At 46.7% G+C, this 14,414-nt stretch overlaps 1 protein-coding gene across 3 annotated transcripts in view; it reads right to left on the minus strand.

Moving 5' to 3' along the window:
- The window catches only part of LOC122368273 (ubiquitin carboxyl-terminal hydrolase 2-like), a 40,484-nt gene that overhangs the window by 12,521 nt on the left and 13,549 nt on the right, over positions 1-14,414 (minus strand). The gene's annotated exons all lie outside the window — the stretch shown is intronic.

Genomic DNA, 14,414 nt, shown 5'->3' on the forward strand with positions numbered 1-14,414 from the left:
GACTCGTAAAATATCCGTAAAATCGCCTTTGTGCGGACAAAAAAGTGGTGCTATGGTAAAAATGGGTATCAATCGAAAGCTCTCGTTTACCCAGACACAGTCCTGGAGGAAAATTTCACTTTTTCCCCATAGGAAAGTTTTTACGGGAAAATCAAAATTTTGGGTCAATGGGGGGTCCCCCCCGATTTCGTTCAAAATCGGCACACAGGTGCCCCACTACCAGCCGAGAAACTTTCCCCAAAACGGTCCCCGTTGCACTGACGTTTAAGGCCCGTAAAGCCCCCTAGACTCGTAAAATATCCGTAAAATCGCCTTTGTACGGACAAAAAAGTAGTGCTATGGTAAAAATGGGTATCACTCGAAAGCTCTCGTTTACCCAGACACAGTCCTGCAGGAAAATTTCACTTTTTCCCCATAGGAAAGTTTTTACGGGAAAATCAAAATTTTGGGTCAATGGGGGTCCCCCCGATTTCGTTCAAAATCGGCACACAGGTGCCCACCACCAGCCGAGAAACTTTCCCCAAAACGGTCCCCGTTGCATTGACGTTTAAGGCCCGTAAAGCCCCCTAGACTCGTAAAATATCCGTAAAATCGCCTTTGTACGGACAAAAAAGTAGTGCTATGGTAAAAATGGGTATCACTCGAAAGCTCTCGTTTACCCAGACACAGTCCTGCAGGAAAATTTCACTTTTTCCCCATAGGAAAGTTTTTACGGGAAAATCAAAATTTTGGGTCAATGGGGGGTCCCCCCCGATTTCGTTCAAAATCGGCACACAGGTGCCCCACCACCAGCCGAGAAACTTTCCCCAAAACGGTCCCCGTTGCATTGACCTTTAAGGCCCGTAAAGCCCCCTAGACTCGTAAAATATCCGTAAAATCGCCTTTGTACGGACAAAAAAGTGGTGCTATGGTAAAAATGGGTATCAATCGAAAGCTCTCGTTTACCCAGACACAGTCCTGCAGGAAAATTTCACTTTTTCCCCATAGGAAAGTTTTTACGGGAAAATCAAAATTTTGGGTCAATTGGGGGTCCCCCCCGATTTCGTTCAAAATCGGCACACAGGTGCCCCACTACCAGCCGAGAAACTTTCCCCAAAACGGTCCCCGTTGCATTGACGTTTAACCCGCGAGTTGCTGGGGGGGGGCGATAAACGCCCCCACTTTTTTCGCCGGGCCATAGCATAAAAACGGCGCGCCGCAGGCGCGCCAAATTTTGGGTACCTGTAGGGAATTGATTGAAGTTTATTGTGACAAAGTTTCAAAAAAATCGGTCGGAAAATTTTTGAGATATCGAGGTTTTAGTGACGTCATGAGTTTTGAATTTTCGACCAAAAACGGCGTATGTTCAAAAATTCATATAAAATCACAGAATAGACATACAGACTTGCCGTAAACGCCATTAGACTGCCAATACCATGAACAATCAAATGGCTATCTTCGATTATTGATTATCGTTCCGCATTTTTCAAAATCTTGAACTGAATCTTGACAATTTCTCGTCACTACTTCACGACTATGATACATGCATTTCTTAAATTAAACTTTTTTAGCCAAACACGTACACATATGATAAAATGAATGTCACCATCGTGTTATACGCCCCAAATTACCCATAAAACATGTGTCATGGGCTGCGAATATCAGTTTTGATTTTCGGGGATATGTGCCTACCCGGTTGACCTGACCTTGACCCTGACCTATGCTTGACTGACCCCTACATGGAGCTGACACTCTTGTAGGCCTTATACGATGGATTGTGCACCATTTGACAGAGTTTATGACGAGAGGCGCCCATTGCGAAGTCCTGAAGTCCATGCTACTGAAAGGCCGATTTCAGGTGTTTGACCTGACCTTGACCCGACCTGTGACCTCAAAACTCAACTTTAAAGTACTCATCTGAAGCGTCTCGTCGCGCTCTTTCGTTTGCCGCCTCGTGCGTTTCGCTGCGCCTATTGGTTCTCGAGTTATCGGCTGGGGGCGTTTAACGCCCCCCCCCCCAGCAAACGGTGGGTGGCGAAATACCCCAGCAACTGCCGGGTTAAGGCCCGTAAAGCCCCCTAGACTCGTAAAATATCCGTAAAATCGCCTTTGTACGGACAAAAAAGTGGTGCTATGGTAAAAATGGGTATCAATCGAAAGCTCTCGTTTACCCAGACACAGTCCTGCAGGAAAATTTCACTTTTTTCCCATAGGAAAGTTTTTATGGGAAAATCAAAATTTTGGGTCAATGGGGGGTCCCCCCCGATTTCGTTCAAAATCGGCACACAGGTGCCCCACCACCAGCCGAGAAACTTTCCCCAAAACGGTCCCCGTTGCATTGACGTTTAAGGCCCGTAAAGCCCCCTAGACTCGTAAAATATCCGTAAAATCGCCTTTGTACGGACAAAAAAGTGGTGCTATGGTAAAAATGGGTATCAATCGAAAGCTCTCGTTTACCCAGACACAGTCCTGCAGGAAAATTTCACTTTTTCCCCATAGGAAAGTTTTTACGGGAAAATCAAAATTTTGGGTCAATGAGGGGTCCCCCCCGATTTCGTTCAAAATCGGCACACAGGTGCCCCACTACCAGCCGAGAAACTTTCCCCAAAACGGTCCCCGTTGCATTGACGTTTAAGGCCCGTAAAGCCCCCTAGACTCGTAAAATATCCGTAAAATCGCCTTTGTACGGACAAAAAAGTGGTGCTATGGTAAAAATGGGTATCAATCGAAAGCTCTCGTTTACCCAGACACAGTCCTGCAGGAAAATTTCACTTTTTCCCCATAGGAAAGTTTTTACGGGAAAATCAAAATTTTGGGTCAATGGGGGGTCCCCCACGATTTCGTTCAAAATCGGCACACAGGTGCCCCACCACCAGCCGAGAAACTTTCCCCAAAACGGTCCCCGTTGCATTGACCTTTAAGGCCCGTAAAGCCCCCTAGACTCGTAAAATATCCGTAAAATCGCCTTTGTACGGACAAAAAAGTGGTGCTATGGTAAAAATGGGTATCAATCGAAAGCTCTCGTTTACCCAGACACAGTCCTGCAGGAAAATTTCACTTTTTCCCCATAGGAAAGTTTTTACGGGAAAATCAAAATTTTGGGTCAATGGGGGGTCCCCCCCGATTTCGTTTAAAATCGGCACACAGGTGCCCCACTACCAGCCGAGAAACTTTCCCCAAAACGGTCCCCGTTGCATTGACGTTTAAGGCCCGTAAAGCCCCCTAGACTCGTAAAATATCCGTAAAATCGCCTTTGTACGGACAAAAAAGTGGTGCTATGGTAAAAATGGGTATCAATCGAAAGCTCTCGTTTACCCAGACACAGTCCTGCAGGAAAATTTCACTTTTTCCCCATAGGAAAGTTTTTACGGGAAAATCAAAATTTTGGGTCAATGGGGGGTCCCCCCCGATTTCGTTCAAAATCGGCACACAGGTGCCCCACCACCAGCCGAGAAACTTTCCCCAAAACGGTCCCCGTTGCATTGACGTTTAAGGCCCGTAAAGCCCCCTAGACTCGTAAAATATCCGTAAAATCGCCTTTGTACGGACAAAAAAGTGGTGCTATGGTAAAAATGGGTATCAATCGAAAGCTCTCGTTTACCCAGACACAGTCCTGCAGGAAAATTTCACTTTTTCCCCATAGGAAAGTTTTTACGGGAAAATCAAAATTTTGGGTCAATGAGGGGTCCCCCCCGATTTCGTTCAAAATCGGCACACAGGTGCCCCACTACCAGCCGAGAAACTTTCCCCAAAACGGTCCCCGTTGCATTGACGTTTAAGGCCCGTAAAGCCCCCTAGACTCGTAAAATATCCGTAAAATCGCCTTTGTACGGACAAAAAAGTGGTGCTATGGTAAAAATGGGTATCAATCGAAAGCTCTCGTTTACCCAGACACAGTCCTGCAGGAAAATTTCACTTTTTCCCCATAGGAAAGTTTTTACGGGAAAATCAAAATTTTGGGTCAATGGGGGGGTCCCCCCCGATTTCGTTCAAAATCGGCACACAGGTGCCCCACCACCAGCCGAGAAACTTTCCCCAAAACGGTCCCCGTTGCATTGACCTTTAAGGCCCGTAAAGCCCCCTAGACTCGTAAAATATCCGTAAAATCGCCTTTGTACGGACAAAAAAGTGGTGCTATGGTAAAAATGGGTATCAATCGAAAGCTCTCGTTTACCCAGACACAGTCCTGCAGGAAAATTTCACTTTTTCCCCATAGGAAAGTTTTTACGGAAAAATCAAAATTTTGGGTCAATGGGGTTTTGGGTCAATGGGGGGTCCCCCCCCCGATTTCGTTTAAAATCGGCACACAGGTGCCCCACTACCAGCCGAGAAACTTTCCCCAAAACGGTCCCCGTTGCATTGACGTTTAAGGCCCGTAAAGCCCCCTAGACTCGTAAAATATCCGTAAAATCGCCTTTGTACGGACAAAAAAGTGGTGCTATGGTAAAAATGGGTATCAATCGAAAGCTCTCGTTTACCCAGACACAGTCCTGCAGGAAAATTTCACATTTTCCCCATAGGAAAGTTTTTACGGGAAAATCAAAATTTTGGGTCAATGGGGGGTCCCCCCCGATTTCGTTCAAAATCGGCACACAGGTGCCCCACTACCAGCCGAGAAAATTTCCCCAAAACGGTCCCCGTTGCATTGACGTTTAAGGCCCGTAAAGCCCCCTAGACTCGTAAAATATCCGTAAAATCGCCTTTGTACGGACAAAAAAGTGGTGCTATGGTAAAAATGGGTATCAATCGAAAGCTCTCGTTTACCCAGACACAGTCCGTCCGATTTTGAACGAAATCGGGGGGACCCCCCATTGACCCAAAATTTTGATTTTCCCGTAAAAGCTTTCCTATGGGGAAAAAGTGAAATTTTCCTGCAGGACTGTGTCTGGGTAAACGAGGGCTTTCGATTGATACCCATTTTTACCATAGCACCACTTTTTTTCCGTACAAAGGCGATTTTACGGATATTTTACGAGTCTAGGGGGCTTTACGGGCCTTAAACGTCAATGCAACGGGGACCGTTTTGGGGAAAGTTTCTCGGCTGGTGGTGGGGCACCTGTGTGCCAATTTTGAACGAAATCGGGGGGGACCCCCATTGACCCAAAATTTTGATTTTCCCGTAAAAACTTTGCTATGGGGAAAAAGTGAAATTTTCCTGCAGGACTGTGTCTGGGTAAACGAGAGCTTTCGAGTGATACCCATTTTTACCATAGCACCACTTTTTTGTCCGTACAAAGGCGATTTTACGGATATTTTACGAGTCTAGGGGGCTTTACGGGCCTTAAACGTCAATGCAACGGGGACCGTTTTGGGGAAAGTTTCTCGGCTGGTGGTGGGGCACCTGTGTGCCGATTTTGAACGAAATCGGGGGGGACCCCCCATTGACCCAAAATTTTGATTTTCCCGTAAAAACTTTCCTATGGGGAAAAAGTGAAATTTTCCTGCAGGACTGTGTCTGGGTAAACGAGAGCTTTCGATTGATACCCATTTTTACCATAGCACCACTTTTTTGTCCGTACAAAGGCGATTTTACGGATATTTTACGAGTCTAGGGGGCTTTACGGGCCTTAAACGTCAGTGCAACGGGGACCGTTTTGGGGAAAGTTTCTCGGCTGGTAGTGGGGCACCTGTGTGCCGATTTTGAACGAAATCGGGGGGGACCCCCCATTGACCCAAAATTTTGATTTTCCCGTAAAAACTTTCCTATGGGGAAAAAGTGAAATTTTCCTGCAGGACTGTGTCTGGGTAAACGAGAGCTTTCGATTGATACCCATTTTTACCATAGCACCACTTTTTTGTCCGTACAAAGGCGATTTTACGGATATTTTACGAGTCTAGGGGGCTTTACGGGCCTTAAACGTCAATGCAACGGGGACCGTTTTGGGGAAAGTTTCTCGGCTGGTGGTGGGGCACCTGTGTGCCGATTTTGAACGAAATCGGGGGGGACCCCCCATTGACCCAAAATTTTGATTTTCCCGTAAAAACTTTCCTATGGGGAAAAAGTGAAATTTTCCTGCAGGACTGTGTCTGGGTAAACGAGAGCTTTCGAGTGATACCCATTTTTACCATAGCACCACTTTTTTGTCCGTACAAAGGCGATTTTACGGATATTTTACGAGTCTAGGGGGCTTTACGGGCCTTAAACGTCAATGCAACGGGGACCGTTTTGGGGTAAGTTTCTCGGCTGGTAGTGGGGCACCTGTGTGCCGATTTTGAACGAAATCGGGGGGGACCCCCCATTGACCCAAAATTTTGATTTTCCCGTAAAAACTTTCCTATGGGGAAAAAGTGAAATTTTCCTGCAGGACTGTGTCTGGGTAAACGAGAGCTTTCGATTGATACCCATTTTTACCATAGCACCACTTTTTTGTCCGTACAAAGGCGATTTTACGGATATTTTACGAGTCTAGGGGGCTTTACGGGCCTTAAACGTCAATGCAACGGGGACCGTTTTGGGGAAAGTTTCTCGGCTGGTGGTGGGGCACCTGTGTGCCGATTTTGAACGAAATCGGGGGGGACCCCCCATTGACCCAAAATTTTGATTTTCCCGTAAAAACTTTCCTATGGGGAAAAAGTGAAATTTTCCTGCAGGACTGTGTCTGGGTAAACGAGAGCTTTCGATTGATACCCATTTTTACCATAGCACCACTTTTTTGTCCGTACAAAGGCGATTTTACGGATATTTTACGAGTCTAGGGGGCTTTACGGGCCTTAAAGGTCAATGCAACGGGACCGTTTTGGGGAAAGTTTCTCGGCTGGTGGTGGGGCACCTGTGTGCCGATTTTGAACGAAATCGGGGGGGACCCCCCATTGACCCAAAATTTTGATTTTCCCGTAAAAACTTTCCTATGGGGAAAAAGTGAAATTTTCCTGCAGGACTGTGTCTGGGTAAACGAGAGCTTTCGATTGATACCCATTTTTACCATAGCACCACTTTTTTGTCCGTACAAAGGCGATTTTACGGATATTTTACGAGTCTAGGGGGCTTTACGGGCCTTAAACGTCAATGCAACGGGGACCGTTTTGGGGAAAGTTTCTTGGCTGGTGGTGGGGCACCTGTGTGCCGATTTTGAACGAAATCGGGGGGACCCCCCATTGACCCAAAATTTTGATTTTCCCGTAAAAACTTTCCTATGGGGAAAAAGTGAAATTTTCCTGCAGGACTGTGTCTGGGTAAACGAGAGCTTTCGATTGATACCCATTTTTACCATAGCACCACTTTTTTGTCCGTACAAAGGCGATTTTACGGATATTTTACGAGTCTAGGGGGCTTTACGGGCCTTAAACGTCAGTGCAACGGGACCGTTTTGGGGAAAGTTTCTCGGCTGGTAGTGGGGCACCTGTGTGCCGATTTTGAACGAAATCGGGGGGGACCCCCCATTGACCCAAAATTTTGATTTTCCCGTAAAAACTTTCCTATGGGGAAAAAGTGAAATTTTCCTGCAGGACTGTGTCTGGGTAAACGAGAGCTTTCGATTGATACCCATTTTTACCATAGCACCACTTTTTTGTCCGTACAAAGGCGATTTTACGGATATTTTACGAGTCTAGGGGGCTTTACGGGCCTTAAACGTCAATGCAACGGGGACCGTTTTGGGGAAAGTTTCTCGGCTGGTAGTGGGGCACCTGTGTGCCGATTTTGAACGAAATCGGGGGGGACCCCCCATTGACCCAAAATTTTGATTTTCCCGTAAAAACTTTCCTATGGGGGAAAAAGTGAAATTTTCCTGCAGGACTGTGTCTGGGTAAACGAGAGCTTTCGATTGATACCCATTTTTACCATAGCACCACTTTTTTGTCCGTACAAAGGCGATTTTACGGATATTTTACGAGTCTAGGGGGCTTTACGGGCCTTAAACGTCAATGCAACGGGGACCGTTTTGGGGAAAGTTTCTCGGCTGGTGGTGGGGCACCTGTGTGCCGATTTTGAACGAAATCGGGGGGGACCCCCCTTTGACCCAAAATTTTGATTTTCCCGTAAAAACTTTCCTATGGGGAAAAAGTGAAATTTTCCTGCAGGACTGTGTCTGGGTAAACGAGAGCTTTCGATTGATACCCATTTTTACCATAGCACCACTTTTTTGTCCGTACAAAGGCGATTTTACGGATATTTTACGAGTCTAGGGGGCTTTACGGGCCTTAAACGTCAGTGCAACGGGACCGTTTTGGGGAAAGTTTCTCGGCTGGTAGTGGGGCACCTGTGTGCCGATTTTGAACGAAATCGGGGGGGACCCCCCCATTGACCCAAAATTTTGATTTTCCCGTAAAAACTTTCCTATGGGGAAAAAGTGAAATTTTCCTGCAGGACTGTGTCTGGGTAAACGAGAGCTTTCGATTGATACCCATTTTTACCATAGCACCACTTTTTTGTCCGTACAAAGGCGATTTTACGGATATTTTACGAGTCTAGGGGGCTTTACGGGCCTTAAACGTCAATGCAACGGGGACCGTTTTGGGGAAAGTTTCTCGGCTGGTAGTGGGGCACCTGTGTGCCGATTTTGAACGAAATCGGGGGGGACCCCCCATTGACCCAAAATTTTGATTTTCCCGTAAAAACTTTCCTATGGGGAAAAAGTGAAATTTTCCTGCAGGACTGTGTCTGGGTAAACGAGAGCTTTCGATTGATACCCATTTTTACCATAGCACCACTTTTTTGTCCGTACAAAGGCGATTTTACGGATATTTTACGAGTCTAGGGGGCTTTACGGGCCTTAAACGTCAATGCAACGGGGACCGTTTTGGGGAAAGTTTCTCGGCTGGTGGTGGGGCACCTGTGTGCCGATTTTGAACGAAATCGGGGGGGACCCCCCATTGACCCAAAATTTTGATTTTCCCGTAAAAACTTTCCTATGGGAAAAAAAGTGAAATTTTCCTGCAGGACTGTGTCTGGGTAAACGAGAGCTTTCGATTGATACCCATTTTTAACATAGCACCACTTTTTTGTCCGTACAAAGGCGATTTTACGGATATTTTACGAGTCTAGGGGGCTTTACGGGCCTTAAACGTCAATGCAACGGGGACCGTTTTGGGGAAATTTTCTCGGCTGGTAGTGGGGCACCTGTGTGCCGATTTTGAACGAAATCGGGGGGGACCCCCCATTGACCCAAAATTTTGATTTTCCCGTAAAAGCTTTCCTATGGGGAAAAAGTGAAATTTTCCTGCAGGACTGTGTCTGGGTAAACGAGAGCTTTCGATTGATACCCATTTTTACCATAGCACCACTTTTTTGTCCGTACAAAGGCGATTTTACGGATATTTTACGAGTCTAGGGGGCTTTACGGGCCTTAAACGTCAGTGCAACGGGACCGTTTTGGGGAAAGTTTCTCGGCTGGTAGTGGGGCACCTGTGTGCCGATTTTGAACGAAATCGGGGGGGGGGACCCCCCATTGACCCAAAATTTTGATTTTCCCGTAAAAACTTTCCTATGGGGAAAAAGTGAAATTTTCCTGCAGGACTGTGTCTGGGTAAACGAGAGCTTTCGATTGATACCCATTTTTACCATAGCACCACTTTTTTGTCCGTACAAAGGCGATTTTACGGATATTTTACGAGTCTAGGGGGCTTTACGGGCCTTAAACGTCAATGCAACGGGGACCGTTTTGGGGAAAGTTTCTCGGCTGGTAGTGGGGCACCTGTGTGCCGATTTTGAACGAAATCGGGGGGGACCCCCCATTGACCCAAAATTTTGATTTTCCCGTAAAAACTTTCCTATGGGGAAAAAGTGAAATTTTCCTGCAGGACTGTGTCTGGGTAAACGAGAGCTTTCCATTGATACCCATTTTTACCTCCTTGTGACGTCATTTCTAGGGGAAAACGGGTCATAAAGGTTTCCCTCTACCGTGGCCTTTTTTCCCCTACCGAATCTGAGCTGTGCTGAACCTGTGCTGAATCTGTGCCAACTTCCGTTACATGACGGCTAAGAGCTTCCGCACCATGTATGTACAGGGTGGGCCAGAATAAGTGTAACAGTTTCTAACGCACATTCTGTGTATTTAATATTTCAACTCTAGACATATTTTGTAAAAATACCAAAGCTAACAGTCTGCCAAATGAGTAGGAGAAAGAATTACCTCTCTATCAGCAATGGTTTTCTTACCACAAGAAAAAGTATAAATCATCCATTTATGGTATGAAACAAAATCGTGCGCAGCTGTTAAACGTTTCCGGCAGGAGTTCGGCTGTCACTCATCACAGGTACCTTCGAACACGGAGATCCATCGATTTGTAAGTCATTTTGAGAAGGAAGGGGAGTGTTCTAAAGCAGGCGAAGGGTAGATCCGGTCGTACGCCTGAGGTGACAGGAGATGGAGATAGGATTGAGCAGGTCCGTCAATCCGTTTGTGAGTCACCGAGGACCTCTACCCGGCATCGCTGCCAGGAGCTGGGCCTGGGGATGGCACGGACGGCAGTCTTTGAAGAGTCCTCCGCAAGAACCTTCGGTTCTTGAAATACCGGAGGGACACCGCGGAGAGGGTGGGAGCCGGTTTCCTCGAACGCGTGCACATGTGTTTGCAGGCAAAGGTGTCCTCTTTGAGCACATGCGCAAATAAAATAAAACACGCAAATGTTGTTTTTTTATTAATGACGATTATCTTATTTTGCTAGGATTTTTCTCGTGGTAAATATTACTATATGATTTGGCAAACGTTTTTCTACTAGTTGTCAAAATTTTATTTTCATATCTTTTACCAGTCTCGAGAAACCGACGTCAGAAAGTGTTACACTTATTCTGGCCCACCCTGTATGCTGCATAAAAAAGATCCAGGGGACGTAACACAGTGGGCCAGGCGCATAAAAAAGCGGATTAAAGGAAATAGTTCACTTTCACGAAATTATTTTTTTTGCAATGGATTTGTGATTTTTTATGTTCAAAATGATCAGCAAAGAAAATAAAACCTTTTTACAACAAAAGATTATTTTCTATATTTTTGATATAGGAAGAACTTTTCAGTTTCTGTAAGGCACACGCGATCCAGTATGAAAAGAGCATGGGTCCCGAAAATTTTTATTATTATATTTAATATTTTTATTTTATTATATTTAATTATCGCGGCCACCGGCATTTGGGCGATCTGCTCGTGCTTTTGTTACTGGAGCGCCTCACTGGAGCGAATTTCTCTAGAGTTCTCGTAGATAATTTCTCTAGTTTCTGAAGAATTTTCGGGACCTATGCTCGTTTCATACTGGATGCGAATATATGCAAGGCACACATCCTCAACGCAAGACACATTTTTCGGGACGAGAAATAAAATATCTTTGCCTAGGGTGATCGTTGGGCTGTAAAAGCTCCTGATTTATGCTCGTCTCAGCCCAAGCTACGGAACTGCTATTCCAGTTCAAAACCCATGTTAAAAAGTGAACTATTTCCTTTAAGTCGAAAATCAACTTCAGTGAAATTCCTGTAATTATGGGATAGAGTATTGTAAAAATGTCCAAAGTTTCCGAATAAGCAAGTTTCCTTTCCCCAATGTCAAGGCAGATAATGCTATAACGTCGCAAAGTAGGACTTACCGACTGGAGATGGAAATGACTGCTGTGTACCATTTTCCGTTCCCCCGATTCAAAAGCTCTCAGCGTAAAATCATTAAAGTTATTCCGTACAAAAGAGCTTTAAAAAAACAGCCGGTATTTCTGCACATGTTTCTCGTACTCAAGTTCCCGGGAACTATTTCATGCTTACTAGTAGCGGTGGGGTTTACAGTGCCTGTTCGGAACCGTGGTAGTGCAACGACGCAATGAATTTATATAAGGATATAAAGAAAACGTCACTGAACAACACGAAGATATTTGCTGCCTGACTTTCCTCAAGGTGTATAGCTTGCTGCCCAATGCAAATATTTTGCGCATTTTTGCGCGAAATGGACAAATAAGGGTTTAACCCTCGCCGGCATAGGCCGTTTTGCATCCCTCGACGGCACAGGGGGATGCGACCCTCCTCGCGTTTGGCCCCTAATTGAGCTAGAGCCTCGCGGAAAAAAACCATCGTGTAGGTCGTCACGAGACGAAACCAACGGTACCCGGTTTTAAGGTCATAGGTCAAATGGTGACCTCTGAGGTCAGGTCAATGGCCGAAAGTCGGGACCTGTTAGAACGTCGTATAGTGTGGCTGCTAATGGGGTTTTTCGGGATGCTGATCACGAATATCATGTTAGTTTTTATCACAGATGATGTCTTCATGCATTTAGGCCAGGTCGGGTCAGCTCAGGTCAGGTCAACCAGTATGGGTCCTGCCGGGTATTCGTAGTAGGTGTCAACCCGCCTCTGACAGCTTCGTAACATGTTACGAAGGCACCAAAACTACTTCGTAAATGTTCAAATGGTTCCTAAATTCGAATTCAGCTCCAAAAACTAGCCCAGAAACATGTAAAACTCGAAAAAGTGAACCGAGGTCATCGAAGGTCAATGACCTGACCTGACCTTCAGGTGACCTTTACACCCACCCTAAAGCATGGGACCAACATCATATCACATGTCTGAGCGCTTGAAACCACGAAAAGACTGCAAACGCGTGGCCAATGCGGCATAGTGCCCGCCTGTCAGTGTCCCAGGCATATGTGCAGCGCAGAAATTAAATAATGACGTCATAGGTCAGTGACCTAGCGTAACCAATCAAATTTGAAAATGGATATCGGATTCGGCTTTAGCATGATATTTTACCCTGTAACGAATCATTTTTGGCACCGCAGTTGTGCTCATTGATTTAATTCCGCTTTTTTGAAGCGCCTGGCCCACTTACGCGTAAGTGGAAGGGTAGTTAGAATACGGAGACATTGAAGAATGAGGGCGTATAAGAAGCATGGTTAAATGTAAAAGAGGGACACATGGGTTTCGGAATATATCAGACTCGTTAACTGATGAGGGAGCAATGAATAAGAGGAAGACAGAAGAAGGTCGGCAAGGGATAGTAACTACTGAAGGTGTAGAACAGGCAGAATATAGCGCCGGGACAGGTCGCTGGGTGGGGCGGCATTGTCTCGCTGCCGGCGCCCGACCGCCAGCCGCTCCCCGGGTGGACAAGGTCACATACATTATTAATTAGGCCGGCACGAGCGACCGAGTGCGACCACGCCACCAGTGTGGACCGGGCGCGGTCGGGTAAGAGGTGGCCCGCTGCTCCCGCCCAGGTCAGAGCCAGTCAGCACTGAGCAGCGCGTAGAACAGTCGGCTGAATCAGAAACGTCCGTCAACTCAGAAAGACATGTCCTTGACAGTGCAGTACTGCCGGAAGGGAAGACCACCTATACCGGATAGGCGAAACGGACAGTGCTAACGTTCAAATAAAATGATAAAGTAGCGGTGCAAACGTGTTAACGTTTGCTTTGATATGCCTACACACTTCCACATAGTCAGGGAGAAGACTTGCAGTCCATAAAACGAATAGAACGTATAAAAATAGCTCTCATAAATGTACCCATTACCTACCTACCGCGGTGTTCAAATAAGTGTCACACATTTTCGATCACTGACCCTCCCGTTAGCGCGCGACAAATAGAAAGTTCGCCGCAGCGACTGAGCACAATTCAGCACCTGTTTGTAAGAGCCCGTTTCTGGGAAGCGGCTTGCGACCGGCTGTCGTCGCCTAGGGAGGCAGCCGTCAGACGCCGACCCAGACACTTTTTCCACACACTGTTGTTGACGCCAAGGCGGGAGGGGGCGGGGCGAGTCGCGGCGAAAGTGCGCCGAGCGGCCGGCCGGCCGGCTGGCGACAGCGGGTCTTCATATCCAGAGACAGACCTCACACCTGGGCGAAACCGTGGCCGGCGCGGCTGGGTCAGTGACCAGACGCCTGTCACTCGGTCAGACCTGTTCCCATTCTGCCGGTCCGCAGTGCCGCACTGGCCAAACACAACACCGCTCTGCACACGTGCAGAGGGGATGTGGCAATCGGTGGCTCGGCTCGACCGGCGCAGTGCGCGTAAGATCTGCAGTCGCACGGCCCAGCTGGAGATTTGTGAGATTTGACTAGAGATGAGGCCTGATCGGACCGACCTAGCCTGACCTGACCGAGATGACCAGACAGACCTGGACCAGACAGACCTGATCTATAGCATATGCGGCCTGGCAGACCTGTCGCCTGACCTCTGACCTGACCATTTAAACCACCTGACCATTTAAACCAGCTGTCTACAAGGCTGAGTTACCGCAGTCTGCCAATCTAACCAAAGGCTTGCATAGCCATCGTTTCGCCGGATAGAGACAACACGCCAATGAGATACGAAATTTATTCGCTTCTGCCCGGGGAAATTATTTACACGCTTCGGATGACTTTTCATTTTGCTTTGGCCTGGGAGTTAGATAACCAGAAAACGATCGGGTAAAATTTGCGCTGACCAACCCAGGATATATTCAATGGAGTCATGGACAGACGATTCGCCACACGACCCATATTACTTATCGAATATTGGTGTTGCAATGGATGCATTTAGCAGAAATAC

The sequence above is a fragment of the Amphibalanus amphitrite genome, unplaced genomic scaffold (genome assembly GCF_019059575.1).
Source record: "Amphibalanus amphitrite isolate SeventyFive unplaced genomic scaffold, NRLGWU_Aamphi_draft 000935F_arrow, whole genome shotgun sequence".
NCBI classification, from domain to species: domain Eukaryota; kingdom Metazoa; phylum Arthropoda; class Thecostraca; order Balanomorpha; family Balanidae; genus Amphibalanus; species Amphibalanus amphitrite.